This window comes from Aotus nancymaae, unplaced genomic scaffold (assembly GCF_030222135.1).
Source record: "Aotus nancymaae isolate 86718 unplaced genomic scaffold, 86718_ANA_hifiasm-v0.15.2.pri h1tg000040l, whole genome shotgun sequence".
In the NCBI taxonomy this organism is placed as follows: Eukaryota; Metazoa; Chordata; class Mammalia; order Primates; family Aotidae; genus Aotus; species Aotus nancymaae.
The window spans coordinates 80,765,699-80,784,224 of NW_026988454.1; the positions used below are offsets into that span (position 1 = coordinate 80,765,699).

General features: G+C 39.4%; 1 protein-coding gene across 6 annotated transcripts in view; it reads left to right on the forward strand.

Moving 5' to 3' along the window:
- LOC105734459 (multidrug resistance-associated protein 1-like) overlaps positions 1–18,526 on the forward strand; it is a 75,110-nt gene that overhangs the window by 18,498 nt on the left and 38,086 nt on the right. For 5 of the 6 annotated variants that reach the window (XR_001111520.3, XR_001111519.3, XR_001111521.3 and 2 more), the window contains exons 2-3: positions 15,621–15,682; positions 15,797–15,967. The gene's annotated coding sequence lies outside the window, so the exon portion shown is untranslated. The remainder of the gene's footprint in view (positions 1–15,620; positions 15,683–15,796; positions 15,968–18,526) is intronic. The other variant, XR_010336671.1, reaches the window with a different exon arrangement.

Genomic DNA, 18,526 nt, shown 5'->3' on the forward strand with positions numbered 1-18,526 from the left:
CAGTGTTTTGACTCTAGCCACTATACATTCATTTTGCTTGTTTTTGAACTTCATATAAATGAGCTCAGACAGTATGGACTCTACTATGTCTGGCTTCCTTTGCCTAGCATAATTTTTTTTGCAATTTATCCAAGTTGTTGGTTACTTTTTTTCTTGCTGAATTCTGTTGTATGATTATATTACACTTTGTTTATTCATTTTCTTAATGATTGTTTCTAGGTTTTGGATATTTTAAATTAAGCTGCTATGAACATTCTTATATATACTTATTTCTCTTGAGTATGTATCTAGGAGTGGATTTCTGGGTCATGGGGTAGGTGAGTGTTTAACTTTATTAGAAACAACAGGACAGTTTCCCAAAGTGGTTGTACTAATTAACACTCCACATTGGTTTTAATTTGCATTTCCCTGATTACTAATGAGATTGATCAGCCTTTTATATATATATATGGCCATTTGTATATCTTCTGTTTGAAGAGCTTATTGAAGTCTTTTGCCTAATTTTCTGGTAGGTGTTCTTTGTTTTAATGGTTTGTATAAGGGATAAGGGATAAATATATTGGTCCTCTCCCCTCCCTGCCTCATATCTGTGTTGCAGCTATCTTTTACTAGCTAGTGGCTAGCCTTTTTATTCTCTTAAAGGTATCTCTTTGCTAACAGAAGCATTTTCAATTTTTGTTTTTAATTATTACAGATACATAATAACCATACATATTTATGGGGTAGATGTGGTATTTTGAGGCAAACATACAATGCATAATTATCAAACTAGGGTCCCCATCACCTGAAGCATTTATCATTTCTTCATGTTAGGAATATTCCAATTCTAGTCTATTAGTTATTTTGAAATATAAAATAAATTACTGTTAACTGTGTTGCCCTATTGTGCTGCTGAACACTAGAGTTATTCATTCTTTTTAACTGTATTTTTGTACCCATTCACCAATCCCTCATTTCCCACTTCACTTCCTGTCCTCTACTCTGTCTACATGGGTTCAGTTTTTTTCTTTAGAGCCCACATATGGGTGAGGACATGCAATGTTCATCTTTCTGTGCATGGCTTATTTCACTTACCATGATGTACTCCAGTTTTATCCATGTTGTTGCAAATGGTAAGATTGCATTTATTTTAATGGCTGAATAGTACTGCATTGTGTACAAGTACCACATTTTCTTTATCCATTCATCTATTGATGGACACTTAGGTTGATTCTGTATTTTGGCTATTGTGAATAGTGCTGCAGTAAGCATGGGAGTGCAGGAATCTCTTCAATGTACTGATTTCCTTTTTTGGGGTGTATACATAGCAGTGGGGTTGCTGAATCACATGGTAGTTCTATTTTTAGTTTTTTTTTCAGGAACCTCCACATAGCAATTGTACTAATTTACATTCCCAACAACAGTGTACAAGGGTTCCACTTTTTCCACATCCTTGTCATCATCTGTCATTGCCTGTCATTTTGATAAAACCATTTAAGCTGGAGTGAGATGATATCTCATTGTAGTTTTGACTTGCATTTCTCTGATTAAAGAAATTCTTAATTTTAATGTCATTGAACATTTCTGACTTTTCCTTTGTAATCAGGGGGTTTTTTTATCCCTGTGTGAAGATAAGCTACATTATTTTCTGTTATCATTTGCCTTTCACATTTAAGTCAACAATCTCTGGAATTTTTGTGTGTATGATGTGAGATGCGTTCAGTTTGTTTTCCTAGATGACATAATGATGATGATGATGATCTTGATGATGTTGTTTAGTTCCATTTATTGAAAAGGTCATCACCTCCTGCTCTGTAGAGCTTCCTTTGTCACAAATCAGGTGATTGTGTATACAAGGATTTGCCTGCCTCTTTTCTTCCTGGTTTCCTGAGACCCTTTCAGAGTGGGATGTTGGCCAGGTCAAAACTATTTTCATAGTAACACTTGGTGATTTTTTTGCCTCAGACTCATTCTCTCACAAGTGTATGATAGGGTTTTCCAGAGGCCACATGAAATGCAGTGTTGCAACAGATTGAGTGCAGAAGCAGATAAGAGAACCAAGCTGTCTCCAAAACAAAGGAGATTTCAAAAATGTCAAACAGTGCCACTCTTCTCACTTTTTTTTATTTGTTTTGGAAAAGTTATTTTTTATTAAAGTGTTACCTATGTTAGCATATAACAGATTTCTTATTATTTTTAAATGAATGAATTGATATTAAAAACTTTCCTGTTTTGGCTGGGCATAGTGGCTCATGGCAGTAATCCCAGCACTTTGGGAGGTTGAGGTGAGCAGATCACCTGAGGTCAGGAGTTCGAGACCAGCCTGGGCCACATGGTGAAACCCTGTCTCTACTAAAAATACAAAATTAGTGGGATATGGTGGCACATGCCTGTAATCCCAGCTACTCAGGAGGCTGAGGCAGGAGAATTGCTTGGACCTGGGAAGCAGAGTTTGCAGTGAGCCAAGATCATGCCACTGCACTTTAGCCTGGGCGACAGAGGGAGACTCTTTCTCAATAAATAAATAAATACATTAATTAATTTTCTGTTTTAATTTCTAATGTGATAAATATAATAGCTATAACCCATGTTAACTGAAGCATTTTAGAATCTCAATAGTTTGCAGGAATGTCCAACCAAAAAGTTTGAGAATCACTAATCTAGTTTTATGTCTTGATATCCAGTGAATAATAAATCTTGGTTATGTGTGGCCCTGGGCCCTGTGTATTTTTCCACATACATTTTAGAATCAGCGGTGTTGTTCCACAAGAATACCTGTTAGGATTTTGATTGGAATTGTGTTGAATCGGTTTGGAATAATTGAAATTTTTTTGTTTTGTTTTTAGTTACACCTGCTGTAATGGGAATTTGAAATCTTTATACCATTGAATCTTCTGATTCATAGACATTATTTCTCCATGTGTTTTGGTCTTTAATATTTTTTTCAACATTGTTATATAATTTTCTGTATAAAGGTTTTGCACATTTTCCAAACAGAATTTTTGAAGGAAAAAATTCTACTTAGAAATAAACTGGCCAGGCACAGTGGCTCATGACTGTAATCCCAGCACTTTGGGAGAGAGGCCAAGGTGGGAGGATCACTTGAGCCCAGGAGTTTGAGACCAGTTTAGGTAACATATTGAGACCATATCTCTACAAAGAAAAAAGTAAGATAAACAATAATTAATAAGAATTAACAAGAAAATGAAAGATACTTCTGAAAAATATTACAGAACTTTACTGAAGTTCATAAAAGATAGAATAAATGCGAAAATATATTTTATTCTTGAATAGGATAGCTCTCACATTGATAAGATGTAAGTATCCCCTCTAAGTGGCCATATTTTATATTGTTAGAAAGAAACTTTTTTTTTTTAACCTTTCATGATTTCTAAAGTTAAGGTATGCCTTAAAACTGATGACATCTTCCAGGTACTTTTGGCCATGTGGTAATTATGAAGTTAGGTTAGGAGCATCATAATCAATTTATTTTACATAACTTTCCTTTCATTATAAGCACAAGTCAAATGAGATATGAAAACAGAAGCATTTAACTCTATAGAAGCTCTTTCATGTGGCATAAAATAACTGTGCATCTTACATTGAAAATGTCTTAAATTCAGTGAAATAGGCCAGGCACAGTGGCTCTTGCCTATAACCCAGCACTTTGGGAGGCTGAGGTGGGAGGATTACTTGAGGCCAGGAGTTGGAGACCATCCTGGGCAACATAGTGAGATGCCATCTCGGGGAGGGGGGTGATACATATATATATATAGTAAATATGTGTATATATATATACATATACAAATGTAATTTGTGAGGTTAAAGTAATCCCAATTAATATCTCAATAGGCTTTTCAAAACTTGATTCTTAAGTTTATGTGAAAGAACAAAAATGAAATTTTTCACAAAAATTATGAAACTCTTTCATGAAGGGGGTATTAGTGCTGACAAATATTCAAGTGTACATTGAAGCCAAATCAATTAGAGCATCAGATCACCGGCACAGAGTTGAGAGCACTGAAGTAGCCTCATTTATAGGAATGTTTTGTGTGGTCAACAGTGGTATATGATGAAAATAGTGAATTTTTTAGTAAATAGTATTGGATGAACTGAGTAGCCATTTGGGAAAAAAGAGAACTAGCTTGCTATCTCACTTTTTTTTTTTTTTTTTGATATGGAGTCTCCTCCTTGCCCAGACTAGAGTACAGTGGTGTGATCTTGGCTCACTGCAACCTCCACCTCCCAGGTTCAAGCGATTGTCCTGCCTCAGCCTCCCAAGTAGCTGGGATTACAGGCATCTGCCACCACACCTGGCTAATTTTTTTTTTTTTTTTTTTTATTACAGATGGAAGTTTCACTATGTCAGCCAGGCTGGTTTTGAACTCCTTACCTCAAGTGATCCACCTGCCTTGGCCTCCCAAAGTGCTAGGATTATAGGCGTGAGCCACCAAGATCACACCACTGCACTGCACTCCACTCCAGCCTGGGAAACAGAGCAATACTTTTCATCTAAAACAAAAAAAAAAACAAAAAACAACCTTGACATGGCAAAAACTCTAGTATAAACAAAGTTGGGACTCCAGTGATAAGCTGGGAAAAAATAGTTGCCATACAGCCTGTTCAAAGGGCTAATTTCCTTTACAAAGTAGGATCACTTGCTAATAGAAAAGGGCAACAGCTCAGTAGACACATTAGAGACAGTTCAAAGGAAAGACAAGTGGCTTTCATACATGAATGCATGAAATGTTCCTCAGTTTCAGTCGTTATAAGAGAAAAGCAAATTGAAACTATCCTGAAAGCATTTTAAAAATATCCGATTAGCCAAGATTAAGAACTTTGATTAGCTGTTGGCTAAGGTGTAGGAAAATAGCTACTTCCATATATTAATGGTAAGATTCTAAGTATAGATAAGTTTAGATAAGTTGTGATGTATTTACATAATGGGACACTATAGAGCAATAAGAGTGAATGAATTACAATTCACACATCATGAATGACTCACAAACATAATGTTAGGTGAAAGAGCCAAACATAGAAATACATGTTCAGAAACAGACAAAATTGTTGTGTTAGAAGTCAGGGTAGTATTACTCTTGGGGAGCTCACTGGATGGAGACATGAGGGGCTTTTGGAGATTTATAATCTTTATTTATTTATTTATTTATTTTGTCTGTATTAGGTGGGATTATATTGGGAAAATTCATTGAGCTATGAACTTAAGAATTATATACTGTTCTGAATTTATGCTATACTTCAGTACACATTTTTTTTTTTTTTTTTTTTTTGAGACGGAGTTTCGCTCTTGATACCCAGGCTGGAGTGCAATGGCGCGATCTCGGCTCACCACAACCTCCGCCTCTGGGTTCAGGCAATTCTCCTGCCTCAGCCTCCTGAGTAGCTGGGATTACAGGCACGCGCCACCGTGCCCAGCTAATTTTTTGTATTAGTAGAGACGGGGTTTCACCATGTTGACCATGATGGTCTCGATCTCTTGACCTCGTGATCCACCCGCCTCGGCCTCCCAAAGTGCTGGGATTACAGGCTTGAGCCACCGCGCCTGGCCTTCAGTACACATTTTTGTGTAAATAAAAATAGCATGCATACATGCAGTCACACATAAAGAATGCACATAACTTGTTTTAGCAGTTTTATCCTAGGCATATAACATATTCTTACACACTTGCATATGTGGGGGTTAAAAATAGCATGAAGGTATTCATTGCTGTGTTTCTAAGTACAAAAGTTCATACAAACCCTAATTACTCATAAGTAGGGAACTGGTAAAATAATTGATATAGTCATATAGTGAATTAGTAACAGCTCTTAAAAGGAGTAAGGCAGCTTGATGAGCAGTAATTTAGTAAAGTCTCTAAGGTATAGTAAATGAAAAGACCAAAGTGCATGAACAGTACATGTAGTATGCTACTATTTGTGTATAGGTGTGTTTTGTCTCAAAAGGCATATATTTGCAAGCATGTATAGATAGAATATATTTGGAAAGATGAGACTATATCCTGACACTAGCAGTCTCTGAGGAGTGGAAGTGAGTGGCCAGAAGGCACAATTGGGTGATACTTTCTATACTAATTTGTGACTTGATTTATTTTTATTTTTAATTGTGATAAAATGCATATACCAAAACTTACTACCTTAAACATTTTTAAGGGTACAGTTCAGTAGTGTTAAGTATATTCTTATTGTACAACCGGTCTCCAAAACTTTTTCATAGCCATTTAACAAGTACTTAATACTTCCTCCTGCCCTCAGCAGTCACCATTCTACTTTCTGAGTCTATAAATTGGACTACTTTAGATAGCTCATGCAAGTGGAATCATATAGTATTTGTCATTTTGTAACTGGTTTGTTTGACTTAACACAATGTTCTCAAGGTCCATACTATTTTGTGACTTTCAAATTCTGTACATTGTTCATTTATTACCTATTTTCAAAAGAGCATTAAAGTAAAAAGACATGACATTATTCAGAGCTGGTTAATTACATGGTAAAAAGTTGATGGCTGGTGTGTCTTTTTCATTTCAACCAATATTAAATGCCAGTTTGGGCAGCAAGACAACTTTATGCCAAAGCACCATTTGAAGCTGGGTTTATGATGTGTTTCTCCATTTGTCATCTATGGGTAACCCCAAAATGCAGGCTTAAGTCCCCAGCCTCTTGACTCTGCTCAACAGTTTCCCCTCTTGGCTTACTTACATCTTTGGCCTGCTCTTCCAAATCTGCCTCTTTTCCCCCAGAACAAGCTGCTTCTATGCCAAGGTTATGGCTTCCTCCTTGCAGATTTTCCTTACATCTCTGACCTGGAAAAAGGGGGGTTTTTCATTCTGCTAGCTTTTTAGTGCTCCTTTGAGATCATTATTCTGGAGCCCTCTGCAATAATATTGTTTCTCATGGATTGAAATTCATTGTTTCCAGTAGGATTTTTGACTAGATATGGGAACAGAAGAACAAGTTGAAATGACTCTGAAGCTTATAGGAGGACTGCGTATCATTAACTGGCACAAAGGGAGACAGGCTCTAGGTGGAAGACATGTGACCTGCTTTTGAAAATAGTGATGTGAGATTCTGGCCTGCAAAAACAGCTGGAGTTATGAGCTAGAAATGGGGACTTAAAAAAAATAGGGGTGTGTGTGTGTGTGTGTGTGTAAGCATGTGTGTATTAAAAATACAGAAAAATAAGATAATGTTACCAATAAAACAGATCATCATTCTTAACACTTTAAGTGAATTAACTTCTGTTTTTTCCTCTGGCTGTATGTGCATAAAAGTATTTTTATAGCCAGCGTGGTGGCTCATGCCTATAATCCTAGCACTTCAGGAGGCTGAGGCCTTTGGATCATTTAAGGCCAGGAGTTTGAGACCAGCCTGGCCAATGGTGAAACCCCATCTCTACTAAAAATACAAAAATTAGAGCTGGGCATGTTGGCACGTGCCTGTAGTCCCAGCTACTCAGGAAGCTGAGGCACGAGAATTGCTTGAACCCCGGAGGCAGAAGTTGCAGTGAGCCAAGATTGCGCCACTGAACTGCCTGGGTAACAGAGCAAGACTCTGCTAAAAAAAAAAAAAAAAAAAAAAAAAAAAAATTATACACACACATTTTAAAATGTAGAAATTATATTTTATATTCACCTTTTTCCCTCTCTGTGAATGAATAAGTCCAAGGCCAGTCACATAGTTACTTCTGTTAAGAGCCCCAAAAGAGGTCATGAATGAATTTGCAGGACTTGTTGAAATTTCACAGTGTGACAACTTACACAGTTGTAGAAGGATATGTGGCAAGAATAGGATTTTGGAAATTTGCCTAAACTTTCCTCAAACTTTCAGGATTCAAGAATCCAAAATCATAATCAAAGAGGTAGGAGAATTAAGAGTTCAGTGTCAAACTAAGAAGAGCAGAGCAAATTCCAAGAAAAAAGGAAGAAAAATATTGTTTGGTGTTTTAAAGAGGTAGAGCTCAATGAAGACTAAGCCTTGAGATACTAAACTGAGGGCATAAGGGCATGCATATGCTTATAATCCCAGCGCTTTGGGAGGCCTAGGTGGAAGGATGCTTGGAGCCCAGGAGTTTGAGGCTGCAGTGAGTTATGAGCCACTGCACTCCAGCTTGGGTGAGAGTGATACCTTGTCTCAAAACAGCAACAAGATATGAAATTGAGAAACTGTTACTTGAGTATATATTTGAATATATATTCTGTCCAGCAGTGATGGAATAACAAGGAATGGATTTACCTTGCTATTTTAAGCAACTAGAAAACTGGACAATATATGAAATAGCAATTTGTAAAGCACTGGGTAACAGGCAGCACAAGACTGTGGTCACTAAAAGGTGGGAAGCAAACCTGCTGAGTTCTATGGTTGCTGCAATTTATTATCTGGAGGTAGTTTTCAGGGTGCAGAGCAGGGATGGGGAACCCAAATTAAAGCCTGGTGTCTTACTGAATTGAAAAGACAAGAAGGGGATTGGCAGGGAGCGAAGACTGTCATAATTTGTGGGGCAGAGTACCAGAGATGTGAGAGGTGTACACAGAACTCCAGAGGCAGGTGGAGGATTCTCCTGAAGTCAGGTTGAGTCCTGACCTACACATGCATGAGAGAAGAGCACCTGAGGCCAGAGAAAGAACCCCACTGGAAAGGAGCAGGCCAAATGATTGCTGGAACTCACACAGAGCTGGGAATAGTCTGTGTTGCCATTAGCCAGAGTATATACAAGGGCATCAAAATCATGGCCTTTTGTAATGAGGCTAAATTAGCCCTAAGTTAAAGGGTACTCTGGACCTACTCTCAATGAAAAAGCAAGTCTTGGAAGATCCAGCTGATTTAAAGAATCTTACCTGTGTGAGAGAACAAAGTCCAGTGCTATTTAAGGAAATACACAAAATCTAAAACACAAAACTCACAATGTTAGGCATTCAATAAAATGACCAGGCATGCAAAAAAAAAAAAAAAAAACAGGAAAATATGGCATAATCAGGAGAAAAATCAACTAGATCCAGGAATGACAGAGATGATGGAATTAACAAAGACATGAAAACAACAATTACAGATATGTTCTTAGTTCAAAAAAGTAGAAGAAATGGTTAAAATAATGGGAAGAGAACTAGAAGGTATATTTTTGAAAAGACCCAAACAGAACACCTAGAGTTGGAAATAAATTTTAAAGTACAATGATGGCATTAACAGTAGTTGAGGCACTACATATCGCTGAACTTCAAGACAGCAATAGAAACTGTCCAAAATGAGAACAGAAAGCAAAATGGAAAAATTGATACAGCATCAATGACTATAACAAGGCTAATTGTTAGAGATAGAAACAGTCTGACATATATGTAATTGGAGCCCCAGAAAAGAGAGAAAGAGGAGAACAGAAAAAGATTGTAAAAAAGTAATAACCAGAAAATTTCCAAATTTGATGAAAACTGTAAGCCCACATATTTAAGAATCCCTAGGAGAATATCTATAAAGGTAACCACACCAAGGCACATCATCACCACATTGTTGGTAACCAATAATAAAGAGAAAATCTTGAAAGCAGGCAGAGAAAAAATACACATCATGCACAGAGTACCAGAGATAAGAATGACAGCAGACTTCTCATCAGAAACTTGGCAAATCAAAATACAATGGAGAGACCTCTTTATTTTTTATTTTATTTTTTATTTTTCGTTGGAAACAGAGTCATTCTTGCCCAGTCTGGAGTGCAGTGGTGTGATCTTGGCTCACCTCCTAGGTTCAAGCAATTCTCCTGCCTCAGCCTCCTGAGTAGGTGAGATTACAGGTGCATGCCACCACACCTGGCAAATATTTTTGTATTTTTAGTAGAGATGGGTTTTCACTATGTTGGCCAGGCTGGTCTCAAACTCCTGACCTCATGATCTGCCTGCCTCGGGCTCCCAAAATGCTGGGATTACAGGTGTAATCCACTGTGCCTGGCATGGAGAGACATCTTTAAAGTACTTTTATAAAAAGCCTACTGGGGCTGGGTGCAGTGACTAACACCTGCAATCTCAGCCATTTGGGAGGCTGAGGCAGAAGAATTGCTTGAGTCCAGGAGTTCGAGACTAGCCTGGGTAACATGGAAAAACCCCATCTCTACAAAGAATACAAAAATCAGCCAGGCACAGTGGCTTGCCTGTGGCCCCAGCTCATTGGGAGACTGAGGTGAGAGGATCGCTTTAGCCTGGGAAGCAGAGGCTACAGTGAGCTATAATTGAGCCACACTGCACTTTAGCCTGGGTGACAGAATGAGACCCTGTCTCAAAAAAAAAATAGTGGCCTACTGGAACTTGTTGCTGATAGACCTCCACAAGAAATGTTGAAGTTCAGGAAGAAGGCAAATGACAAAGGATTGAGAAGTGCTAGAAATGGTAACTATGGGAGTAAAAATAAGACAATTTTTTTTTCTTTTTTAATCTCTTTAAAAGATTGTTGTATTGAAGATGTTTGCTAACAGGTACAGGATTTCCCTTTTTGTGTGATGGAAATGTTCTGCAGTTAGTGGTGATAGTTGCACACCATTGTGAATTAAAGAAATAGTAGCTTTAAAAAGATAGTTATTTAAAGCAAAAATAATAATGCATTATAAGTTTTATAACATGGGAGTAAATGGTATTACAATAGTACAAGGAATGAAAGGGGATGGGAAGAGTATAAGAAACATTACTAGGGTTTTATTTATTTATTTATTTGACAGAGTATCACTTTGTTGCCCAGGTTCTATTTATTTATTTATTTGACAGAGTATTGCTTTGTTGCCCAGACTGGAGTGTGGTGGCACAATCCCTGCTCACTGCAACCTCTGCCTCCTGGGTTCAACAATTCTGCCTCAGCCTCCCAAGTAGCTAGGATTTCAGGTATGCACCACCACACCCAGCTAATTTTTGTATTTTTAGTGGAGGTGAAGTTTCACCATGTTAGCCAGGCTGGTCTTGAACTCCTGACCTCAGGTGATCTACCTGACTTTAAGTGATCTGCCTTCCTCAGCCTCCCAAAGTGCTGGGATTGCAGACATTAGCTACCATGCCTGGCAAAAACCTTAGTAAGGTTCTTAAGCTGTATATGAAGTGGAGTCATCAAATTTACATCTAGAAAATTAAAACAATTTATGGTCCCACTTCAAATGTATGGGAGTGCCAGTTTAACCGTATCCTTGTCCATGTGTGTTATTCGTTTAAAAACATTGCCACCCAGATGTTTTTAAAAATTTGATTACCCTAGACACCCAGTCCTCACCATGTTTGAGGGATACTTTATCTCTGAGATCTCTGAAATTCCATCAGAATCTGTTTACCTTAAATTTGGCTAAAACATAAAATGTATACATTTATTTATTTCCTTTCCTGCTCTTCCTACCCCCATTCTTCATAAGCATAGTTTTCTACAGTAATTTCTTTGGTTACTACTTGAACTTCAGTTGTTCTAGAATGTGGACATTTTGAAGACACACTCCATGTCTCTCTTATTCTCTATTGTATCATGGCTGTAATATACTAGATGCTTGATGCTCAATAAATTTGTCAAAAAAAATACTCTTTTCTTTCTATACACAGTATTGGTAAGGTTGATCTGCATATTTCTAACATTTTTTTTTTTCATCTTGTTAATCTATTTTGTCTTTTTTATTTGAGTTGTAGGATAATTCATTTACTTATATTTTTGTGTTACTAATTTTTGTTTGGTTATATTGCATCTGCTACTTATTGTTTCTATTGCTGTTTTAAATTTGGCAAATCATGCTTTTCATCTCTGAAAATCTTTTCATCTCTGAAATATTTCCTCAGATTATTCTGATTTCATTTTTACAGATGCAAAATTCACTTAAATTCTTTTAAAATATTAAGCACCTTGCATTTCATATTTTTCTTCAACTTATACCACATACTGTGAGACTGTCAAGTTTTTAAATCTCTTTTTCAGCTCTAGGGCATTTAAACTTTAATAATAGTGTGTTTAAAACCCCTTAGGACTGGGAAATAAAAGAAAATGGAGTACCCATTTCTTCCTTCAATCCAGCCACCTCAACACGTAATTAAAATGTGGTATTGGTGCTGGACACAGTGGCTCATGCCTCTCATCCCAGCACTTTGGGAAGCTGAGACAGGCAGATCCTGTTAGCCCAGAAGTTTGAGACCAGGCTGGGAAACATTGTGAAACCCCATTTCTACAAAAAATTAGCCACACATGGTGGCTTGTGCCTGTGGTCCCAACACTTGGGAGGCTGAGATGGGAGGATTGCTTGAGCTCAGAAGGATGAGGTTGCAGTGAGCTGTAATTGTACTCCAGCCTGGGTGACAGAGCAAGACCCTGTCTCAAAAAAAAAAATCATGAAATTTTTATTAGTATAAAGTTAGGTCTAAGAGTTTTATTTGCAAAGATTACCATGTGGGTGTAATCTCTAGACATTTTTGCCTTCCTGGCCTATTTTGTAAGATTCCCCAAAGGTGGAGAACTGGATCAGGAAAATAAGCAGAGCTGGAATACACACGCCATTTTTGAGAGGACAATGAATTCAGAACTTGAAAGAATTGGAGTTATTTCTTTCCTTAATTACACTTTGGAGTTTTGCCCTCGGGACTGAGAAATGAATGTGAGTTCTTCTTCCCTAAGAGTCCAGTCTAATGCTAGACATACATGGTAATAAGCACAGTCAGTATGACAGAAATTGGTGGCATGAAGGTAAAGTGAAGAGACCCATAATTCATGGTTGATGTTTTCCACTGAGTGGCCAGCATGAGTTTTATGCAGAATGGAGGACATTTGAGATTTCATTTTGAGCTAATAGGAGACTATAACCTGGGATGGGTAAAAAGAAATTACAAAGCAATGCTTACGCTCAGGTTGGAAACCTTGAATTTGTATTGGTGCTAATTATGGGTTTTTTCCTAGTAGTATTTACTGCCCCTATACAGGGCTGGAAAATGAAACTAGTGTATTTACTCAAAATAGGTGATTTGAAGGAAAATGGGACTGAGCAAAGTAGTGCTTTATAATCAGCCCCAGTTTTCAGGATGAGACTGCTAGAGACTCATTACTTTTTACATTATAATGTGAAATTAATCATTAAAACCTTAAGTAAAAATGGAGGTATTTGGCCAGGTGCAGTGGCTTATTTCTGTAATCCAAGCACTTTGGGAGGCTGAGGTGGGTGGATCACTTGAGGTCAGGAATTCAAGACCAGTCTGGTTGCCAACAGGGTGACTCCCCATCTCTACTAAAAATACAATAATTAGCCCAGTATCTTGGCTCATGCTTGTAATCTCAGCTACTTGGGAGGCTGAGGTGGGAGGATCACTTGAACCCAGGAGATGGAGGTTTCAGTGAGTCAAGATCACAGCACTGCACTCCAGCCTGGGAGACAGAGCAAGACTTCATCTCAAAAAAAAAAAAAAAAAAAAAAAAAAAAAAAAAACACAAACATACATGGTATGTTTCAGCCCGTTGCACTTACTCTCCTTGTCCAAGCTCAAATTGTCCCTTTTTTAGCCTGTAGTGCCACTTCTGCTTGGCTCTTGAGCCTTGTAACAATTCTGTTTATGCTTAGTTTCCTTGTTGTCCAATGTGACACAGTGTTTTTGGCTTATCTTGCCTATTTCCTGCCCTGCCACATTTCCAAGAAGAATGTGAACATTTAAAACAAAAACAAAGTTTCAGGACCCCAGTTGTACCCAAACCAGCTTAATCAGAATCCCTGGTGAGGATAAGGCCTGGATACAGACAGGGTCCCCAGAGTGGAGTGCAGTGGTGGGATCTCAACTCACTGCAACCTCTGCCTCCTGGGTTCAAGTGATTCTCCTGCCTCAGCCTCCTGAGTAGCTGGGACTACAGTTCTGAGCCACCACTCTCAGCTAATTTTTGTATTTTTAGTAGAAACAGGGTTTTGCCATGTTGGCCAGGCTGGTGTCCAACTCCTGACCTCAAGTGATCCACCCGCCTTGGCCTCCCAAGGTGCTGGAATTACAGGCATGAACACCCTGCCAGGATACAGTATTTTTTAAAAAGCACGCCCAGCCTTGGATGGAAAACCACTTGAGGAGAGTATGCTGCCTTATCGGGCTCTGTAAACACCTTGTCTCTGCACAAGGCTGGGACTTTGAGTGGAGTCCTTGGCTGAAGCTCTCATTGCTACATGGTGACCTTTCTTTGTCTCCTGTTTAAAGCTTGTGTTTCAGAATTTTGACCCAAATGCATCTGTGTTGAAAGCTGGACTTGGTCTGTCATCCCAGGACCCTGTGTCAGTCCCTTTCCTTGCCTGTTTGTCAAGTTGGGGCTCATCTTCATGCCTCTGGGAAATAAGTTATTTGATAGCTTGCTTAGAGTCTCAGTACTTTCCCTTGCCCTTAGAATGAATACCAAAATATGTCACCTGCAGTGTAGACTATGCACAGCCTTCAGTGTAGACTGCTCAGGCCCCCTCTTGGTTCCTGGAGTCTGCCATGCTTCTTTCTACCACCAGACCTTTGCACACACTGCTGTCTGCTGGGAATGCCTTGCCTTTCCTCATTACTTAGTTCTCTTCTACTCATCTTTCAGGTGCCAGCTTGACTGTCTTCCTCAGGGGAGCTTCTCTGACCTTGATACACCAGATCAGTGCCCATGTGCTGACTTTGTCTCATTGGTAATATTTCTCTACCTTCAGGACACATATCAAGGCCCAGAAGTTGAAGTTTTGCATTTGTTTGTGTGATCACTTGATGCATGTCTCTCTGGAGCCTGACTCTTTGGGGCTCACATCCTATCTCCACCAGTTTTAGCTGTGGGACCTTGAACAAATCATTTCATCTCTGGTCCACAGTTTCTTTTAACTGCAAAACAGGGATGATATAACACTTTCACCTACCTTGTGAGGTGGGGATGAAGATTAAATAGGGTAATTTGTGTAAAGCACTTAGAACAGAGCTAGCTACTAATAGTAGAGGATCTTGGCAGGTATTACTGATGATTACTGCAGGGGACCACAAGCTCCATACAAGCAGGGGTCATTTCTGTTTGTTTAGATTTGTATGCAGGGTGCTTGGCACATGGATGGTGCTCAGGAAATATTTGTTGGATGAATGAATGAAGTGGAGATAATAGTAATACCATGTTTATAGAATTCCATGAGGATATAAAATAATGCAAGTATATAAGTTCTTGGTAGCATGTCTAGTTCATAGTAGGTGGTCAATAAATATTCAATGCCTGAGTGAGGAAAATGGGGACAATATTAATACCAGCTTAGGAGGTTGTTGTGGGGATCTAAGGTAACCCTGTAATACCTTGTAGAGTGCCTAGCACATAGTAGGTGCTCAGAAAATATTTGTTGAATGAATGAGTGAAGTGGGGATGATGGCAACACGAGCTCCTAGGATTGCTGTGGGATTAGAAGATAAGGCAGGTCGATAGCTTGTTGTATTGTGGTTGCACCTGGTAGACACTCTGTTGAGTGAAAAGAGAGGAGCTGCTATCAGTTTCTTTCTCCTGGGGCTTAGGAGAGAATGCTTTTGGGGTACAGAATGGTATGGAGCAGTCACTGATCCTCTTGAAGGAACAATGGGCAGCTGACTACTCCTTTCCAAGCTCTGACCTGGATGAAAAGTTGAATCGTTCCTTTCCCTCTTCCTCCCTAACCTGTTCTTTCTTTCCACTAGAATCTTTGCACAGAGTCCAGCACCTCCTTCCTGTCCAGGATCACCTTCTGGTGGATCACAGGGTAAGACTGGGCCCCCAAGAACTCAGGGAGGTGATGGGGAATGAATGAATAAATGGATGAATGAACGAACATGCTGAGCTCCCCGCTTGACTTCTCTCCTTCGCTCTTCTGCAGAGTTGTCTTGAATCTGCCTGTGCTTACCATGTGGTCTCAGAGACTGAACATTGTCCCCCCAAGTTCATCACCTTGAATCTGATAAACACATGAGCCATGAGCAGCTTAAATATCTGCAGAAGACTTGGCCTGGGACAGCCATACACTGGACTGCTCTTGCTTTAGCTTCAGGTTTGGGTTTTTATTTATTTATTTATTTATTTATTTTATTATTTAGTGCCTAGACATCATGTTCACCCTGACAGATTTGGGTTTTTTAAATATTAGGCATAGTTATTATTGACATTGTTTCCCTCCCATCCCCCACTCCTTAGAAAAATAATACTGTCTCACCATAGGAAACGTGGGTTTAAAAAACACATGTGCAGATCAGTAGTAAGGAAACATCCAGAGGCAACAGCTGTCATCATTTTAGTATGCCTCCTTCTGGTCTTCTTTTCTTTTTGAGATGGTGTCTCACTCTGTCTCCCAGGCTCACTACAACCTCTGCCTCCTGGGTTCAAGTGATTCTCCTGCCTCAGTCTCCCACGTAGCTAGGATTACAGGCATGCACCATCGTCCATGGCTAATTTTTGTATTTTTAGTGGAGACAGGGTTTTGCCATGTTGGCCAGGCTGGTCTTGAACTCCTGACCTCAGGTGATCCACCCACATCAGCCTCCCAAAGTGCTGGGATTACAGGTGTGAGCCACTGTGCCCAGCCACCTTGTGGTTTTCTTTTTGTACATCTTTTTCTGCCCATTGTCAACATCTTATTGGGGATTATTTGAAGAATCTTTCTTTTACCCTAATATGCATTATCTTTTTGGCTTTTTGGAGACAGGCTTTCATTCTGTTGCTGAGGCTGGAGTGCAGTGGCACAATTGTAGCTCACTGCAGTCTTGATCTACCGGATTCAGGTAATCCTCTTGCCTCAGCCTCCTGAGTACCTGGGATTATAGGCACACTCCACCATGCCCAACAGATTTTTCTCTTTTTTGCAGAGATGGGATTTTACCATGTTGCCCAGACTGGTCTCCAACTCCTGAGTGATTCTTCTGCCTCAGCCTCCAAGAGTGCTGGTATTATAGGAATGAGCCACCATGCCCAGTCTCATTCTTCTCTTTATGAACTTTTTACAAACATCTTTTTAAAAGATTAGATGTTTTAAATGATTTCTTCAAATTACTATTAAAGAGTGTCACTGGAACAGTTGATATAATTTGTATATGAATGCAGGACACCAGACGCATGCTAATAACATTCATTCTTGTTTTGAAAAATTGTGCTCCAGTTACATAAGAGTATGTCCTGGATTGTAAGGGGATAACCTGTTTTTTGGGGGGTAAAGATATGTAGAGCCTACATCTTACCTTTTTTTTTTTTTTTTTTTTTTTGAGACAGTCTTGCTCTGTTGTCCAGGCTGCAGTGCAGTGGTGTGATCTGCAGCCTCTGCCTCCTGGCTTTAGGTGATTCTCCTGTCTCACCCTCCTGAGTAGCTGGGATTATAGGCATGCACCACCATGCCTGGCTAATTTTCATAATTTTAGTAGAGATGGGTTTTCACCATGTTGACCAGGATGGTCTCAAACTCCTGACCTCAGGTGATCCACCCACCTCAACCTTCCAAGGTGCTGGGACTGCAGGTGTGAGCCACTATGCTAGGCCTTTAACTGTCTGAATGGTTTAGAAAAAGATGATGCACTTGCATGCATGTGTGTGTGTGTGTGTGTGTGTGTGTGTGTGAATGGAGTTAGAATGTTACTGTGAACTTGGCGACATGTTAATAGTGGTGAGTTGAGTGAATTCTTAGTATGATTTGAGTAATTTTTCTATTAGTTTGAAATTATTTTAAAACAAAAAATGAAAGTGCTTAACTTTCTATTATAAAAGTGTTCAGTTGGCCAAGTGCAGTGGCTCACACCAGTAATGTTAGCACTTTGGGAGGCCGAGGTGGGTGGATTACCTGAGGTCAGGAGTTTGAGACCAGCCTGGCCCATGTGGTGAAACCCTGTCTCCACTAAAAGTACAAAAATTAGCCAAGCATAGTGGTAGGTGCCTGTAATCCCAGCTACTTGGGAGGTTGAGGCAGGAGAATCACTTGAACCCAGGAGGCTGCTGTTACAGTGAGCTGAGATTTCACCACTGTACTCCAGCCTGGGTAGAGTCACATAGAAAGACTAATATAACAAAACTCAATCAGCTTATCACCCAGATTTCACAATTGCTAATTCTTTGTCATGTCAGCCTTTTTCCCCCTCCTTCAACTTATTTTTTTGGGGGGTTCTGGCTCTGTTGCCCAGACCGGAGTGCAATGACACAATCATGGCTCCCTGCAGCCCCCACCTCCTGGCCTTGAGCAGTCCTCCCACATCAGCCTCCTGAGTAGCTGGGACTACAGGTGTGAGCCATTATGACTGGGTAGTATTTTTTATTTTTACTTTTTGTAGAAATAGTCACCCAGTGTTGCCCACACTGGTCTTGAACTCCTGAGCTCATGAAGTTTTCCCATCTCGGCCTACTGAAGTGCTAGGATTAGAGGCATGAGCTACTGGTCTTGGCACATATTAGCCTTTTTTAATGTAAAATTTTTAAAAGTTGGCAGGGCATGGTGGCTCACGCCTATAATCCCAACACTTTGTGAGGCCAAGGTGGGAGGATTGCTTGAGCCCAGGAGCTCAGCTTGGGCAACATAGGGAGACTCTGTTTCTACAAAAATTAAAAAATAAAAAATAATTAGCCAGTCATAATG